The sequence below is a fragment of the Sorex araneus genome, chromosome X, assembly GCF_027595985.1.
Source record: "Sorex araneus isolate mSorAra2 chromosome X, mSorAra2.pri, whole genome shotgun sequence".
In the NCBI taxonomy this organism is placed as follows: Eukaryota; Metazoa; Chordata; class Mammalia; order Eulipotyphla; family Soricidae; genus Sorex; species Sorex araneus.
In genome coordinates this window covers 344,767,427-344,786,890 of record NC_073313.1, presented here as the reverse complement: position 1 = coordinate 344,786,890, position 19,464 = coordinate 344,767,427, and the positions used below count along the sequence as shown (strand labels likewise).

Genomic DNA, 19,464 nt, shown 5'->3' with positions numbered 1-19,464 from the left:
TACCTGGCAGTGCTTGGGACTGAACTGGGGTCAGCTGTGTGCTTGTGCTTTAACCTCAGTATTATCTCTCTCGCCCCTAAATGTTTAATTTTTTTTTTTTTAAGCAGACAAAAAACAAGCCCTGGGCATCCACCTGATAGCATTTAGCTGTCATTGACTCACAAAGCCACACTGTCAGGAGTGAAAACTCTGGTTACTGGTCTCCCCACTGGCCATCAACATCACACAAGGATGTTATTCCAAGTAAAGGCACTGAGTCTTTTCTCGGATTCCTTCTTGAGTCACTGGGACTGCTGGACGGATAACAGTGAGTTCACATAGTGGAAAACAATTCCCTGTCTTCTGTGCTGGCTGAACGTTTAGATTTTTATTTTAGGTGCTGTGGTTTACAGTAATGTTAACGGCAGGGGGTTCGTGCATAACACTTTCTAGCACTGACCTCCAGAGTGTCCTCCAGCCACAGCGAAAATGGTCCCCTTGTCCCTTTCCTTGCCTTCCCTTTGTTGTTGTGATGACTGGGAGGTGTATCTCCTTGGTGACTGTGCTCACAAGGCTGGCTCTGGTGGTCGCCACTGGGGGCTCAGCGGGGGGGGGGATACTCTGACTTCAGTGCTTGCACGCTCAGTCACCATGCTGTGTGCCAGGGGACACTCTTTTTTATTATTTTTTTAGTTTGGGGGCCACAACTACTGGTGCTTAGGGCTTACTCATGGCTCTGTACTCAGGGCACATATGGGGTACCAGGGATCACACCTGGGTTGGGCAGGTGCAAGGCAAGCACCCCTCCCCCCATGTTGTTGCTCCGGTCTGAGATGCTCCGTAGCAGCAGCACTCTGCACATGTGTCCGCTGAGAGCTGCGCCCTTGTCACTGTGGTGCCCACACGTCCTGGAGCTAGTGCTCGCCTGCCTCTCGTCGGGGACTGCTCGCTTTAGGCTGGTGCTCTCACACCTGGCCATGTGCTGAGATGGCTTGCTCTGTGGTGGCCCAGAAGGTTCCACATGGCTCAGTCACAGACACTTTGCTTCCTGTCTGTGGGCAGCACTGGGGACTGAACTCCCACTGAACTCCCAAGGATGGCCCTTCTGCCACCGAACCAGCCTTCGGGTCGTAGGAGTCATATTAAAAAAAAAAAAAAAAAAAGAATTCAAGCCATTCTATCCTAAAAGTCTGCATACATGAATACCTGATGCCTTAGTTTTCATCACTGCAGTAAATCTTTACCACAACTACATTTCAGGCACAACTGGGCGAGTGAGTGAACTGCTGCTCAAAATTGCACAGGAAAGTCACCAAGGCTGAGGGCTGTGACTTCCTCGCTGAGAGGGAGCTGTACGATGCCCCACATTCTTCCCTCAGGGGAATGAAACCACTGGCCGGCAATGTCGGGGCCTGGGGCCAGGGCAGTCAGTGCGTGAGGAGAACACCAGTTGTGGAGGAATGTCACTGCCCCTGAGTCAGATGCCTGGGATCAGGAATGTTGGGAACACCCATCCCAGCAGCGGGACACGTTGGCCTTGACCTTCAGTGGGTGTCGTATGTGGGTGGAAGAGACACACAGGAAAGGGAAGTCTAGCTCTCAGACCCTTCTCCAATTTTATTTTTGTTTTCAGAAAAGGACCTGAGATTTCTGGACATATAAAATGCACGTCTGAGACTATACTCGGCATGTGACAGAAGATAAAACACACACATGAAAAATGCATGGCCCTCAGGAACAGCCCCCAGAAGCCCTGGTCTACCAGGGTCCTACCCCTGCCAGTACCTACGTCTGTCTAGTCGGTCAGTTTTCTCACGGGGATCACTAGTCACAGGGAGGCAAAGACTCTCTGTGAGATACGACAGCAGCTGAATTAAAGCAGCAGCTACCAACAGTGGCAGCGAGCGTGCACAGGAGGGGTGAAGGAGCAGCCTTGCATCAGCTGGCTCTTCTTCGTCCTCAGCACCCTGAGCACTGCAGCGTGCAGCCCCGGGTAGTGGCTGGAGCTACAGGGCTCAAGCACCACTCACCTCGAGCCCTTGCACTGAACCTCTCGCTTGGTTGTTCAAGAATCCCTAGCAAGGCCCCTGGGCCTCCTGAGCACTGCCCGGAAGCCCCCTCACCTCAAAGGAAAGAAAACAAAACTAAGAATGAAGTGAGTTCAACCACACAACATATGTTGTCTACAGCTCTGGCGAGAGCAACAGCAGCACAGATGTCATTAATTTGTACTGAGCACAAATGATGCCATGTGATTTTTCCCCCCACACTTCATTTATAAGTCTTGTAATATTTGCTGTAATACTGAAAGGAAACGGGAACTCAGAGCTCAAATGACTTGTCCTAGGAAACGAAGTGAGGAAGCGGCCGAGCTGGGGTCAAACCCTGTCTGTCGAGGCCCATTCTTCCTTCCAACCGGCTACCCTTGTGTTGAATATATTTCAAGGAAACAGCTTTGCCTTACTCAAACCCAAGGTACTAAAGTTTTCAGGATTCCACTGTGGAGACAGATCAGTTGTACCTCCCATTTCACTCTTACTTACAATTCTAGAACATATGTTTCACAGTGACAGGCAGTTCCTTTGAAACCACGCAGTTCCTTTGAAACCACATGCTATTTTATAACTAATTCAAAACTGGTGGTCAGAATGTGGGCAACTGCAGTGCGGTTTCCGACGGGAGTGACAGCCAGAGCAGCGGCCACTGCTGAAGTCGCTCTCTGGGTGAGAGAAGCAGGCAGACAACTCCACACGTGTGGCTTCTCTTATTCACCGCTCTCTGGACCACGGGCTTCCCTGGGGATGCTGTGGAGTGCGCCAGCTTCCTTAATAGGGCTGGGGGAGATGACTACACATCCCCCTGGAAGATGCAGTTTCCCTTTGAATGTCACTCAAAGTGGAGGGTGAAGAAATTTTGCTTTTTGAGATGCCAATTTGGAAGGGTGGGGGGCCAGAGGAGAAAGGCATTTTCTTTTGATCAATTTAACCTGATAACACTATGAGACGGCGTCCCTCCCCCTACACACGCACCTGGCAATGCTCAGGGCTTATTCCTGGCATTGTGTTCAGAGATCACTCCTGGCTGTGCTCAGCGAACCATATATGGTACTGAGGATCAAACTCAAGTCAGCTGCATGCAAGGCAAGTGTCTTGGGTAGTCTATACTATAGTCTGTACTATTAGACAGTTATTCTTATTACCATTTTCAGCATCGTAATCTACACTGTTATAAATGGTAGGATTTCATGTACACACTGTTCTAACACCCAGCCAGAATGTCTGCTTCCCTCCACAACTGTCTCAGCGCCCCCAACCATCACTGCTAAATTCACTTCTATAGACCAGTTCCCAGGTCTTATTGGGTTTGGGCATTATATCCCACATATGAGAGAGATCAATCTGTGTCTGTCCCTCTCCTAACTTCACTCAGCATGATACTCTCCAAATTCATCCACGTAACAGCAAATTGCATGATTCTGTCACTTCTTATAGCTGAGCTGTATTTCACTGAGCATCTATACTGCAGTTTTTTTGGCTGGTTAGATAAGAACAGATTTAGCAGGAACAGATTTCTTGGATGCTTGAGTTACTGCAGACTTTCCCCCCCCCTACTTGTAAACAGTGCTATATAGGTGTGCAAGTGTCTAGTATTTCTATTTGTAATAGAGATTTTGGGTCCTTTGGTGAGATGCCCAGAAGCAGAATTGTTAGATCATAATAAACTCAATTCTTAGTTTTCTGAGAAATCTTTCCAAAAGATTGAACCAGTTAACATTCCCACCCGAGGGTGTCTTTTTCCCTCACATTCATTCCAAAGCTAATTGCTTCTGTTCTTTTTTTTTTTTTCTTTTTGGGTCACACTTGGCAATGCACAGGGTTTACTCCTGGCTCTGGGGTCACTCCTGGCTCTGCTGCATGAGTGCAGGAATCACCCCTGGCAGTGCTCAGAGGACCATATGGGATGCTGGGAATAGAACCCGGATTGGCCAAGTGCAAGGCAAACACCCTACCCGCTGTACTATTGCTCCAGCCCTGAATTGTTTCTGTTCTTTTTGACTTGTACCAGTCTCTCTGGTGAGTGGTGTATTTCAATTTTATTTTTATTTGCAATTTTCTGACAATAAGTGATGCAGAGAAATTTTTTCATAAATGTTTTGGTCATCTGTATGTCCTTCTTGAGGAAATTTCTGTTCAATTTTTCTTGCCATTTTTTGATGGGGTTGGGGTTTTTTTTTTTATCCCCCTTGCAAAGTTCTTCCAGTGTTTCAAATATCTTTGACTAGCAACCCTTTATCACATAAGTGTGGGGCAAATATTCTCTCCCACCCTGGGGGTGTCTTTTTCCCTGGCCATCATTTCCTTTGCAGTGCAGCAGCTCCTTAAATTGATATAGTTGTTTATCTTTGCTCCTGTTTGCTGGCCAATGGCACTGAATCAGTGAACATGCCTTTAGGTTCAGTGTCATAAAAGGTTCTGCTTATGTGTTCCTCAATAAAATTTATGGATTCTGGTCTGATATCAAAGTCATTAATTCACTTTGAATTGACTTTTGTACATGGTAGGAGAAAGGAGTCTGTGTTCCTTTTTTTTTCCACATATGACTGACCAGTTTTCCCAAAACCATTTGTGAAAAAGCTTTTCCTTGCTCCACATTTCTTTCTTTCTTTCTTTCTTTCTTTCTTTCTTTCTTTCTTTCTTTCTTTCTTTCTTTCTTTCTTTCTTTCTTTTTTCTTTCTTTCTTTCTTTCTCTCTCTCTCTCTCTCTCTCTCTTTCTTTCTTTCTTTCTTTCTTTCTTTCTTTCTTTCTTTCTTTCTTTCTTTCTCTTTTTTTTGCTTTTTGGGTAACACCTGGCAATGCTCAGGGGTTACTCCTGGCTCTGCACTCAGGAATTACTCCTGGCGGTGCTCAGGGGACCATATGGGAAGCTGGGAATCGACCCCTGGTCAACTGCATGCAAGGCAAATGCCCTACCTGCTGTGCTATCACTCCCACCCTCACATTTTCTTTTGAATGAAGTGATGTTTAGGAGTTGTGACTTAACCCAGAATCCCGACTTAGTAGAGATGGGACAGACATCAAGTCACCCTCTGTTTGGGTACACAAGCTGCTTCCCAGCCAAGGTCACCTGTAGGAAAAATTAACCTGTCTTCTTCTTATAGTCAACCAACCTGGCACAGAGAAACAGCAAGACTTCATTTTTCAGCACCAAGATATGTGTACAAACTCCCCACCATCTTCCCAAGATGCTTCTCAGCTGATCACTTGGAATAGCTTAATTTTTTGAAAGTACCTTTCCCTAAAAAAGAATCTTCAAAATCATGTGCTGATCCCAGCAACACCAATAGTGACCAATGAGCTTTTGGGTTATCATCATAAATCTCATGTATTTAAAGTTTCCTGATGCAATGCAATCATAATAGTAGTAGTAATAATGACTATTATTATCTAATATAATTTTCTGCCATTAAATCGTTCCTGTCAAGGGCAAGGGAACCTCTTAATCCTAAATGGGGCTTGTAACACGTAGTTCTCTGCTTGCAAATAAATCTGAAGCTTCTTGGTAACGACTGTTGTCCTGTGCCCTTCTGTGTGTTTTATCGTCACTTGCATGGTGGCCGCTGTGAGAACAGGAGACCCTCCGTAAATACCTATTAACTGAATGACCTACTGCTCCAGATTGCCCCAAACTGAGATTTCCCTAGTAGGAAACAGAAAAGAGTCGAGTGCCTCTGTTTTTCTTCTGCCAAATACAAACTTAAAATAGGAATCTAAATAAATAGCTTGGGAATAATAAACCTCCTGGAAAGAAACCAGACTGGGTCTAGCAGTTTTTATTTACAGAACTGCAAAAGCTGTTCTAAAAGAATTCACTCTTCCACCTCCTCCTTGCTGAAAAATATCTTAAGCTCTGATTCTTATTAATGATCCAGATCCCAAAATCTCCGATGTGAGAGAGACTTATAATGGAAATCCAAGTGACTGGGATCACCGCCGAATGGAGTTTCTTCTCCGTTTTCACCAGCAGTCCCTCCCATTTCTCATCACCCACTGGACAAAAGTCATATTCCCCCTGCCCAATTCATTCAGAAGGACAAAATGAGAGACTTCCAGAAAATTCTATTATGAAGCCAGCAGCACATACACAAACTTGTGCTAATTCATAGTGTGACTTCTAGCTTACTTGATTGTTACTCTGACAGAACTATTATCCAGAAGAAGGTCCACTGAATATAGCTTGAAGAACACTGTTGGATCCAAAAAGGACAAAAGGCGGCCACAACTGAGAGAGAAAACAAGTCAGCAAGCCAACACTGCCACCGGATGGGCAAGGCTCCCGGGCGGCTCCCCACCACCACCTCCTCTTCCACCTCTCGCCCCCTCAGACAGTTTCTGGTTACTGGCACAGGCGTGCGACCATCCGCTGGGCAGACACACAGAAGAGCGTGGCTGATCCCTAAGGAAAGAGACACCAATCCAAGCACTGGTGACCTGCACTAGGCAAGGTGATCTCGGGTTCAGAGACCAAGGAGACCTCTGAACTGGGGTTCAAGGTCAGGTAGGATGTGCAAACAGAGAAACAGCAGGAGTGGGAAGGAATCAATCCCTTTGATTAAGTAATCAATAAAGAGTCAGTGGATACTCAGCAGCTAGAAAGCCTCTGCCCGCATCGACTTCAGGACTCTCCCCACCATCCCAGCTAGCGCAGACCTCTCCCTCCCCCATCCTCCTGGGCCCTTCCACACCCCTTCGTTCTTTTCTGTTCAGAGAATCCTGAACACGTGTCCAGGTGTGAGTCCTTTCTTTATAGACAAGGACACCTGAGCTCTGAAAGGACGCTGACTTGCTCAGGGTCCCACAGCTAGTGAGCAGGAAGGCTGGAACCCAGGTTCTCTGACTCTCAGCTCCATAGTTTTCCCAACCACATTAGGAACAGTTTCTTCATCCATTTACCACAGTCACTATTCTCCACAGTAAGCTAACTAAGACAAATGTGTTACAACCCTCCAGGCAAGCACACCCACCTCTAACAAGCCTTAAGCTGCGAGAAATGGGGTGAATGGCTGCCTGGTGTTCTCCCAGTCTTGCCTGGCCAATCCTACTCAAGAGGACCCTCCAGCCTCCTGTTCCTGGTGAGACTATTGGCTGGGACCACTGAGGGTCACGCTGAGGCAAACTCAACCTCTCACGCTGCTGCTCTTATGTGGCACCTCTGAATTCAGGGATAGCACAGTCTCAGAAAAAGCTATTTTTTTTTTTTTGCTTTTTTTGGGTCACACCTGGCGTTGCACAGGGGTTTCTCCTGGCTCATGCACTCAGGAATTACTCCTGGCAGTGCTCAGGGGACCATATGGGATGCTGGGAATCAAACCCAGGTCGGCTGTGTGCAAGGCAAAACGCCCTACCACTGTGCTATTGCTCCAGCCCCAGAAAAAGCAATTTCTTAAAGTCAAAGATAATCCCTGTTTCTTAGCGGGATCTCTACCTGTGACCATCTCCTGGTTAGCTTATCTGGGCTCTCTGTACCTGCCGACAAGAGGATGATCATTCCTGGGCAAGCTGATAGAGTAGAGACAATCTCTGGAACTTGAGGACCTACATGCTATCTGATGAGACACAAGGAACCACAACGAGAAAGGGTCTGATAGAACGCCCCTCTTTTCATCAAGTCCCTCTGAAAGCCAGGCCCAAGAGAGCAGAGGGCAGAGGGAAAGATGGCCTTCCTTCCGGAGCTCTGCCACTGGCCATTCCCTCCACTTTCCCCAACATGCTGTGCTTGTCCAACTCTGAAGATTCATTCAAAATTCATTTCTGGCCAGCCTTTCCCGAGCGGCCCCCTCTGACCCTGCTTCCTGAGGAAAGACACTATCACTGGATGCATCTCTGCGGGTGTGTCTAGGCTGCCGGCCAAGGACTTTAATAAGGTCAAGATGGGGGTTGGTTGTTAAAATATAAAAACATTTCAGAACAGGGCAGGGCCAAGAGGGTACCACCTACACTCAAACTGGGATTCCTCTATAAAGAAATGACCCGAAGCAAGGACAAATGAAAGAGGGACAGAGAGCGCACCAAGGCCGGCCCACTGAGAGAGCCTTGCCAGGAAAGACACCCCCCGGGGTTGTGTCCTATCTACGGTGCAGGGAGGGGCTTAGACCTGTGTTTTTCTCAGGGGTCCGAGTGAGCTGAGACAGGAAGTGCTAGTGGATACCTCTGTACCAGGATCGAATGCCTGGGCAGTGACCAGTTCAAGGCAGCCAGGACTAAACACTAGGCTGGCTGCCTCAGTGATGGTGGTGGGCCAGGGTAGATTTAAGAGAGACCTGAGGCCTCTATCTCCACTGGGCATGGAACGTGAACTCCTGTGCTGGCATGTGACAGTGTGTGGCTGGCCCTGGGTTGCTGTCATCTCTGCTATGCTTTGGGGGAGGTCCACAGGTGCTTTCTGTCTGCTGGGATGTCACTTGCTTGCTAGCTGTCAGGTGTGGACTAGAAGGACCTGGTCTATTTTCCTGCCAGAGAAAGCGCTCAGATTACTATCTCTAGTCCTAGGAGAGCTCAGCTATTTGCCCTCGGGGTCAGCTACGATGGAGCATGAGATCCAACAAGGTGTCAACTACACGGGTAAGAGAAGCTGCCAAGAAGGCACCTGCCAGCGTCTCAGACCCCAGTGTGTCCTGTAGCTGCCTCCTGTGACACTGTCCCAAGCAGATCACAGGGCTGGGCTGCTGCATGTCTGGAAGCCTTTGAACTTCCCCAATCTGGCATCCTGCCTCCTTTCTCAGCGTGGGGAAGTTCTTAGCGATTATTTCTTCATACAGGCTTCTGCCTCCTTCTCTCCTCCTGGAACCCCTACACTGTGATGTTAAGAATGAATACTCTAAAAAAAAAAAAAAGAATGAATACTCTTTTGGGGCCGGAGCGATAGCACAGCGGGTAGGGCGTTTGCCTTGCACGCGGCCGACCCGGGTTCGATCCCCGGCATCCCATATGGTCCCCCAAGCACTGCCAGGAGTAATTCCTGAGTGCAAACGCCAGGAGTAACCCCTGAGCATCGCTGGGTGTGACCCAAAAAGCAAAAAAAAAAAAAAAAAGAATGAATACTCTTTAAAGCTTATGGTTTTATTCCTTGTTATCTTCATACTGTTACATTTAGAGAATTTTCAGTTTCAGATATTGTATTTTTCAGTTCTAAAATTTGTATTTGGGTCTTTTAAAATGGAGCTCACTCCTTTTGATGTCCCATACAGCCTGCATATTTTCTTCTTTGGTTTTAATTATTTTCTCTCTGTATGCTCATCTTTTTTGATTGTTTTAGTTGTTTTCACTATTTTACTTTTGAACTCACTGGTTCAATTTTTGGCTTTTCCCATTCTGCTGTTGAATCTCTCTCTCTCGCTCACTCACTCTCTCTTTCTCTCATAGTTCAGATACTGTACTCTTTGTTCAAGTGGGCACCAATAACGTCTCATTGAGAGACTTATTGTTACTGCTTTTAGGAGCGATAGCACAGCAGTTGGGTGTTCGCCTTTCACGCGGCCGACCCGAGTTCGATTCCTTTGCCCCTCTCGGAGAGCCCGGCAAGCTACCCATGCGTATTGGATATGCCAAAAACTGTACTCTTTAGCTCTATGACTTCTGTCTAGCTTTTCCATAAACTTTTTCCTCCTACTTTCTGTCTGTGGAAGTTCTTTTGATGCCCTCATTTCCTGGAGCATTTAAGGGCTGTTATTTGTTATCTTCTTCAGATAACTCACACAGATCTGCTGTAAGGGGCTAGAGAATAGCTTGGGATAGGGGCAGGAGTGACTTATAGAAAGCCCTGAGCTAGATAGAGTCCCAGCACTGCACGGCTCCCTCTAGGGCATAATTCGGATGGCCCTGAGCATGGCCAAGACCAAGAAGCACCAAGAGTGCCTCTGGGGCCCTGAGTACCAACCAGGAAGGTTATCCCCACAAGAAAAACATACAGACACACACACACAAATCAAATATGAAGACTTCTCTGCTATGCTTTTGGTCCTGTTCTGTGTTGATGATAAATGGCAGCTGGCAGTCTGTGTGAAGGCCCTGACACAGCTCTAACCACCTCTATACAAGTGTGATCTCGTGATGGCACATTTACAAAGGAAGGGGGTAGGGGTTGAAAGTGGTATACAAGATGCCTCTTCGTGTCGGTACTTTCTGTCACTTCGGATTATAGGCTCTGAGTACAGAAAATATATCAACGTTCACTTTCATTTATACACTCTATATTTCCTGAAGACCCACTAAACAGTAAAATGTAATCAAGTTGAAAGTCTATTATGCAGCAAGCACTAATGAATATAAAGATTTATGAGATGGCCCTACCCTCAGGAAACAAGCCTCCAATAAAAGAGAAGGACTCACATACGGATCAATTTGTTGCAATAAGGAGGTTAGAAACACAAAAGCTTGCGGGCATTCAAGCATGCCCCCGGCCCTGCATGGGTAGAGGTGACAGTGATGTGCCCGAGGAGGAAGGCAGGGGGTGGATGAAGGACTTCACTGGATGGGCTACTGGGCCGGACAGTATGTTTAAGAGGCTGAATGTGCCGGAGCAACTAAAGGCAGGTATCTGCAAACAGACAATTCAGGAAGGTGTCACCTCAGGATAAGTCCATCACAGCACAAGGTCAAAGAGACTAACACAGCACCCTTTGCACACTACGACTTAAGAGTAGGCCAGTCTCCTGGGCCTGGTGAGAGGAAAGGCCCTCAGAGAAGGTGAAGTGTCTGGAAGCTTCCTTCTGCAGGATCAGAGCAGGAGGGCAGCTGCAGCAGCCAGTCGAGTGTCACCGGCCCTCCTCATCCCAATGGCGACTGGCCTTCCTTGCCTTGCTCTGAAATCAGCGCGAGCAGCAGACAGAGACAGGCTCTTGCGAAAGAACTGGCAGGGCTCTCCTTTAGCCTGAGTCCCCGGGCACTGCAGGCAGGAGGAAGGTGAGTCAACAGGGGTTAACTGTGGACCAGCAGCACTATTAGAAATTTCACATCCAATTACGCAGATCTCCTTTGTTGTAAAAACAATTTAATTAGCTACATTATAGAATGAGCATTCTGCCACCGTGGATGGCTTTGTCTTTGTCCCTGTTTTTCCCTCACGCTGCCCTAGGGACATGATTCTGTTCGCAGACACTCCCAGAATCCCTCTCCACCTCCAACAGACACAGCAGACATCGCAGTGCGCCCCCACGCCCCCCCTTGGGGGACAAGGAGCCCCTGGATTAGCAATGGCCCAAAGTCTCACAGAACAGCAGCTACCACACACACTTGTTTTTTCCTACACTCAGCCAGGGTTTTACAGACGACATTTCTCCTTCCCTTGTCCGTCCCAGCTGCACTGCCTCTAGAATGTGTGCACGCTAAACCGCAACTTAAGTATGCAACGCCAGCAAGCACCAAGGCCAGGCGTGCACGACCACAAACAAGCTGCCTGCGAACCACCCCCCACACCCCCCCAACCACCCACCATCACAACAACAAAGGATACTGGAGGGAAATAAAAACAAGGACAAACCCAAAACACCTGGCCGTTTCTCGTGAGGCTCACTATGGCTTGGCCAGAGAGTTCAGACCTGCCTGGAGCATGTCTGTATTTCCTGCATTGGGTATCCTCATGTCACACTCCCCTGTGCACCAGGCAGTGCAGTCTGGTGACATGGCTGAAGGTGGACACCAGGGTGTTGAACACCTCAGCTCCACTGATGACCGACATTAACTCCTGGCATGTCACTGCTCTGTGCCGAGGTGACCTCATCTGGGGCCAGAGTCTTGGATACAGCCTAACTGGCAAGACTGTTGTGATGGTCGTCTTTGAATAATAAGCTATTAGCACAGAGCTAAGCTAATTTTATATATTTCCTAAGCATACTTATTTCCTAAGCATTAGGAATTTATTCGTATGTTTCAATTAGTATACTTATCATCATTTGTCATGACCGCCTCTTCTTTTATAGATAAGTTTTATTCTCATTATTGTTTGAAGATTTCACCCTAAGCATCTTTTCATAATGCTTCCTAACCATAGTTTCATCAAGTAGCTATATCTGAATTTAGTTTTCCACTATGATAACAGCCTAACAATATAGTGAACATCTTTATACATCTTTTCAGACAAAATGCTTTACTTGTTCTTGATAATGATTGTCAACTGCTTCCCAAAAATTCCATTTGTGCCCCATTTTTAATGCCATAACCACGTAGCAGAATATGAGTTTCACTTACTTCCCAACCCTGAAGGTTTTAATTTTTGTTATTGTTCTAATGTAATAGGTACAAAATCATGCCAAAACATAACTTCTCACACAATGAAACTTCACTTCCTATTGTTATATACATTGTATACAAAACTATTACATATATTACTTTTGAACTGGTCTAGTCAACTGGTAACTATGACAAATAATTCTCAGTGTTAATTATTTTTAAGGCAGTGTTGGGGATCAGGCCAAGAGTCTCACATGTGCAAGAAAAATAATATGCTACTGCTGAATCACATACCAGGCCCCACTTCCCTGTATTAATTTTAAACTTGGAATCAATTTAACAATCACATTCTAATTAGCACTGCAAATGACAGGTAGAATCACACAAAGGTGCATTCTTATTTTCTTTTGCAGGTGGAAGTAATGAGGCCTAAGGGAAACAGGAATTTTTTTTTGCACTTCTCATTTTAACAGTGTGACCATTTCTGTAGGACATTCAGATGGAGAGCAAAGAAGGGCTATTCCACTCCACCAAGTTTTTAATGCAGAGTAATTTAAGGAAGTGAAACTGAAAGTTTTTTGTTGTTTCTTTCTTGATAAAGATGAATTATTCCACCCACTGATATGTCACACACAGCTGAAAAATGTCAGCTCCAACTTCCTGGAAAGGGAAAAAAACACCTTTGGGCTAAAAGAACACTTGGGAAATTTTTAACTAATAAAAGTCTTAGAGTATGAACTGAGTTTGTTTTTTATTTTTAAGAGGTCAGATAGAAGTCTATGAGTGGGAAAAATGACTCAAGGGAACTTTGTCAACAAATTATTATAATAGCTATTTTTGCAAAACTGAACACAAGATATTCTAGAAAAAAAACAATCTAGCTGGGTTATTTGTCATCTGGGAACAAAAAAAAACTGGGAACAAACACAACATACTTGCCATAGCAAGATGACTATGATTTTATGTAGGCCACATTAATACCCGTTTAGCCCAGGCCAGTGTTTAAATTCAGGGGCAGGTGGTGGTCGGTGGGAGTATTCTCAAAGACCAGCAGCTTAGCAAATATTCAGGCTCCAACCTGGACCTTCTGAAGCAGAGACTAGGAGGTGGGCACTCTGCATTTCAACAGGCTGTCCGAGCTGTCTGGGCACTCAGATTTCAGAGTCACTGCGACTCTGAAGCAACAACTGGCTAACTTGTTCCTGTAAAGCCAGAATAAATATTAAAGGCTTTGAAGACCAAGTGAAAATACTGAGGTAATTGTGCAAATAAGTAGTAGTATGGTAAAGACAAAATAAATACAAAAACACCACTCAGAGCTTTTCAGGCTGTAAGAACACAGCTGTGGCACCTCAAACCCCCAGAGACAGTTTTAAATATTCTAATGTAGCAGAATACAAGGGCCTGCAGTAATTTCCACTGCTTACATGCGAAATTGTAAGAGTCTTTCTCCTACATTGAGGACAGTCTAAGAACATAACAGCAGAAACACAATGAATATTTAGAGGGTATGTATTAAGTATCTACCAGCCTCTGTGCTGGCAATTCTAGGTATGCACACAGGAAGTTCGCACACAGCTTCTATGCTTAGACTGCTTACTGGGGCTGGGGACGGATATAGCGGTAAGGCACTTGCCTTGCACATGGCCGGCCAGGTTCAATCAATCCTCCACATCCCATATGGTCCCCCAAGCACCGCCAGGAGTGATTCTTTTTTTTTTTTTTTTTTGGGGTCACACCCGGTGATGCACAGGGGTTACTCCCGGCTCTGCACTCAGGAAATACCCCTAGCAGTGCTCAGGGGACCATATGGGATGCTGGGAATCAAACCCGGGTCGGCCGTGTGCAAGGCAAACGCCCTACCCGCTGTGCTATTGCTCCAGCCCCGGGAGTGATTCTTAAGTGCAGAGCTAGGAGTAACATCTGAACATCACAAGGTGTGTCCCCAAAACAGGAAGGAAGGAAGGAAGGAAGGAAGGAAGGAAGGAAGGAAGGAAGGAAGGAAGGAAGGAAGGAAGGAAGGAAGGAAGGAAGGAAGGAAGGAAGGAAGGAGGAGGGAGGGATGGGAAGGAGGAAGAAGGGAGAGAGGTGGATGAGGGGAGGGAGGGAGGGAAGAAGGGAGGGAGGGAGGGATGGGAAGGAGGAAGAAGGGAGGGGGGATGAGGAGAGGGAGGGAGGGAGGGAGGGAGGGATGGGAAGGAGGAAGGAGGGAGGGAGGCTGAATACTTTTTCTCAGATCATGGGCTTTGCAAGTGGCACCTCAGTGTTGACTCCAGGCTTCTTGGATTCCAAGCCCCACATGCTCTCTATCCTACACTCTTACCCAGCACCAGTTTTTGATGATAAGAACTTGTCATATTACTGAGGAGCAAAGAACAAACATATAATTATGAGAAGAGTCGAGAGCAATCTTTAATTCCTGGAGCAAGTGTCGTTACTTTCTGCACAGCCAAATACCTCAGGGAAAGGCCAAGTCTAATTTCCTCTCCCACCTCTGCTTGGCCTAGCAGGAAGCAGTGTTTAGCTACCTGGGCTGTACCCTGACTTCCCCCAAATCCTAGCGCTCACAGAGGCTTCCTCTTCTTCCCAGGCGCTGGTACTCACCTTCACAAATGTCAGTGTGGTAACAAGGAGAAAGACTGCGAAGTTTTGGGTAGCAAAGTGACATCATGGGTTGCATTTTAGGAAAATGATTCTGGGGCAGAGACAGAAAGGAGGTTTGTGGCACAGACTCAGAATATAGGTCAGAAAGGCAGCTCAGACAGAAGTGTTGCTCAATTAACTCACAAAGGTGAGTTTCCTGAGACCGGAGCGTGGCAGGCTCTCCCGTCTCTGCTTGTTGGTTTAAAAATAAGACGGCTGTGGCTGGGCCAACCTCTGGAGACACAGGTCCCCAAAGCCCAGCAGAGTCACCTGACCCTGCAGGTTCAAGCACATCACGGCACTGATACTTCTGCTAAGAGCTGCCTTCTTGATACCACTTAAAAATCACTTTGAATCTGATCAGAATATAGAAGTACTGTGCTATATTTAAATTCTAATTCAAAAAGTCAACTAAACACACTTTAAAAAAATAATCTTATATTTGGGGGCTGGAGCAATAGCACAGCAGGTAGACCATTTGCCTTGCATGCGGCCGACCCGGGTTTGATCCCCGGCATCCCATATGGTCCCCCAAGCACTGCCAGGAGTAATTCCTGAGTGCAGAGCCAGGAGTAACACCTGTGCATTGCCGGGTGTGACCCAAAAAGAAAAAAAAATCTTATAATACTCATAAAATCCAATGGTTGTCAAGAAACTGAGAATCCATCTGAGGAAATTTTTCCCCCTTTTTTTTAAAAAATTGAATCACTGTGAGACATACAGTGATGAAGTTGTTCATGATTGAGTTCCAGCTGGAACACAATGTTCCAACACCCATCCCTTCACCAGTGTACATTTCCTGCCACCAAGTCCCCAGTTTGTCTCCTGTCCCCCTCTTGACCCCACAGCCTGCCTCTGACTCTACGGCAGATACTTTCCCCTCCCGCTTTCCCTTTTAGGCACTGTGGTTTGCAATACTGCTACTGAAAGGCTATCATGCTTATCACTTTACATCCCTTTAGCACTCAGTTCTTGTCCAGAGTGATCATTTCCCTCTATCACTGTCATAGTGGTCCCTTCTCTGTCCTAACTGCCCTCTCCCTTGCCCTGGGTGGCAAGCTCTTTACAGTCCTCCTGGCCCTAGTTTTTGGGGTATTATTCTCATGCAATATTGTGTTGTTTATTTTGCCTGTTTCACAAATGAAAACAATCATTATATGACTGTCCCTTTGACTCATTTTAGGAGAGAGGGTGTTTTTTTTTTTCCTTTGCTTTTTGGGTCAGACCCGGTGATGCACTGGGGTTACTCCTGGCTCTGCACTCAGGGGATCAAAAGGGATGCTGGGATTCGAACCCGGGTTGGCCGCGTGCAAGGCAAACGCCCTACTCGCTGTGCTATCACTCCAGCCCCAGGAGAGAGTTCTTAAATTCTTGAAGAGAGGCGGTGCATGTGTTTCACACTGAAGACTCAGGCAGAATGAAGCGGTATACATAACCAGAACCAGGGGAAGCCCAGTTCCAGGGACGTCCTGGGAACACTCTGCCCCTTCAACCCAAGGTTCCTGGATAGTGAAACAAGAACTATTTGCAGTAAAGATTAGTGTAATGGATGGAAATCACTTGGTATGCGCCCAGTGTTCGAAAGCATTAAAACCATGACTGTTTCTTTCTGCCACCCTATCCATGGAGACTTGGAAGAAGGCAGCCCCCTGAGGAACACTTGAGCACATGTCTCAGTAAATCTCAGTGCTGTATCAAGAGAAGTGTTTTATAGTCTTTTTTGATGATCACTCAGATTATTTTTAAAAATTCACCCCTTTGTTTAGTTTTACTTAGATGTTAGTTATCAAGAACAAACAGCTTTCTTCTTTCAACAAGTCAGTAGCTGTCAGGTAATCATTCAGTATTTATTTATTACCTTGAGATATGCCCAAATACAGTCCTAGAGTGGACATGTATCTGTGTATCAATATAGGAAACTTGTTTTTGTTTAGAATTCAATGGACTGTCAACCTGATATCTTTCTGTAATTCTGGGAATTTTTCAACTATTATTTTTTTCAAAATACCCCCCTTTCCAATCTTTTTCTCTCGTACAAAACTCCTTTTAAATTAATGCTGCTTTGGTATTCCTAGATCTATTCTATGTAGCTCTTTTCAACTTTATTCTATTTAATTTACTGCTTAAATTATTAATATCACGCTCAGGAAAACTGGGATTTTACTAATTCCTGCTTCATGTGACAATTTAGAAATTTTTATTAATTTCAATAATTTTTCTTTTTTTAGTTTTAAAGACTTTATTGGCTATTTTTTATTAGTACCTTTTCCTTTTCATTATTCATTATTTAATAATTTCCTCTGCCACTTTGAAGATATTAAGTCATATGCTCTTATTTTAAGTGCTGTTCTAATTACTCTCTTAATTCAGTTTCCTCAATCAACATTTTCAGTTTCCGGATTTGGGGACTCTTCAAATATTAGGCTGTTCGTGGTAGTATCTATAAGCAAAAGAGTTCACTGTGGGGGACACTGCCAGCAGTACCCAGATCACATGGTCACTTTGGGTGATCCTTAGACTGGAGGTCCAAGGCAGAGACCAGCAGGGGTACAGCCATAGCAGGCTTCAGGGGTCCAAAAAGTACTGGACATTGAACCCAGAGCTTCGTATATTCCAAGCACATGTTCTACCAGTTGGCCACATTCTGAGCCTCCAAAGGTTTTTCTTGAGCAAAGTCCAATTTATTAACCATTTTCTTTTCTTCTTTTTTTTTTTTGGCCACACCCAGCATGCTCAAGAGCACATCCTGGCTTTGTGCTCAGAAGTTACTCCTGGTGTGGTGGAGGGGATCATATGGGATGCCGAGGATCAAATGCAGGTTGACCTTGTACAAGGCAAATGCCCTTCCTGCTGTGCTATCACTCTAGCCCTCAAGTATTTTCTTGAAGTATTTTCTATCAAGTATTTTCTATCAGCTGCCTGCTGTGTTCTTAGCTATGAAATCTCAGCCTAATACAGGATGCTTTGGCAGTCATGGATGTGATCTTCGGAAGTTGTATTGCTTAAGCTTTTACATTAAATGTATAATCCACCTCATATTAATTTCTATGTAAGGCCTGGAAGATCATGCATGGTTAATTTTAGCTTATGTTCATATTTAGTTGTTCTAGCTTTATTTATTGAAAACACATTATTCCATCCCCAGCCTCCCCCTCCACTGAACTGCCTTGGCAACTTCGCTAAAAATTTAAAAGACATTTAATCATGGGTCTATTTTTTAGGCGGCATTTTGTTCTGTTAATCTATTTACTGGTCCTTATGTCAGCACCACAATTTAGATTACTACAGTGAGTAAGACTTGGATTGCTTAAGTTTTTCAACTCATTTTATTTCCCAGATTGCTTTGGGTATTCGAGGTCCTGTCTGCTTCTCTGTATGTTTCACAATCAGCTTGTTGATGAGAGAATTTAATAAAACTGGTAAATCTTAAGATCAAAACTGGGGAGGACTGACATCTTGACAGCAGTGAATCTTCTAACCATGTTTATTTAGATTGTCTATCATTTCCTTCCATCCCTTTCTCCCTCCCTTCCTTCCATATTTTTTTGGGTCACATCCAGCAGTGCTCATGGGTGAATCCTGGCAGTGCTTGGGGGATTATATAAGATGTAGAGGATCAAACTCAGGTCAGCCATGTGCAAGGCAAACACCCTACCAGTCATATTATCATTCTGTCTTTAACTTTTGTAGTGGCCAGTGTGGAATTTTTTGCATAGCTTCTGTTAAACATGTCCTGAACCAATTCACAACTGTAATTATAGTATCTTTGCAGCTGGGGTTTCCTTCTAGACGCCTTACAACCTTGGTTTTGAAAACTCTCCATGGGGTGAGGCAGGAGCAGCTACTAGAGTTTCTACTTATGTTAACTGATGCCGGGAAGGGGTTGGATGAGACATGTATCCTTGGTGACATCACAGCCACCTAACACACCCTTGTCCTTCTGTTTTACTACTTTTATTCTGTTTCACTACTTTTGTTTTACTACCGGGACAGTGAAAGCATGGCTCCCCCTGGCCAGCCCTCCTTCTCCACCATCTGGCATCCAGAGTGGCTCTGTCGTCCACGCAGACATGCGCTCTGCTCTCCCACCAACTCGTCTTTTCTCAGCAGCCATCAGCCTTGTCTCAATTTCTGGGACTCCTCATCATTTCTAGTTCATCAAAGTTGCCATAGCTTTTCTTCATGGAACTATAAAGTTACTTTGTAATTTTTAGAAACTATTTTCTATCAACTGTAGGGCTCTATGCTGAGTGCTGACTTGTCATACGGGTACAGCCTGACATCTGTCCAAAGCTGCAATCCTCTCATTCTCATATTCTCTCTCCCCGTCTCTCTCTCCTTGCATCTGTCTCTGTCTCTCTGTCTCTCACAGACACACAGACACACACACACACACACACACACACACACACACTCTCTCTCTCTCTGCAGTACTCAGGTTCTACTGAACCCAGGTTTGGGGCGTGCAAGGCCAGAGCCTTGCTTTGCTGTACTATCTCTCTGGCTTTTTGGCGGTTTCTTTTCATATAGTATACATATCTTGAAGAAATTGTATTGAGAGGTTGATTTTGGTTTTGTTTAATTTTTCCCAACAACAAAGGTAAGACTGGGTGAGCAC

At 45.4% G+C, this 19,464-nt stretch overlaps 1 protein-coding gene across 4 annotated transcripts in view; it reads right to left on the bottom strand.

The window, feature by feature from the left end:
• ASAP2 (ArfGAP with SH3 domain, ankyrin repeat and PH domain 2) overlaps positions 1 to 19,464 on the bottom strand; it is a 178,908-nt gene that overhangs the window by 97,679 nt on the left and 61,765 nt on the right. The window lies entirely within an intron of this gene.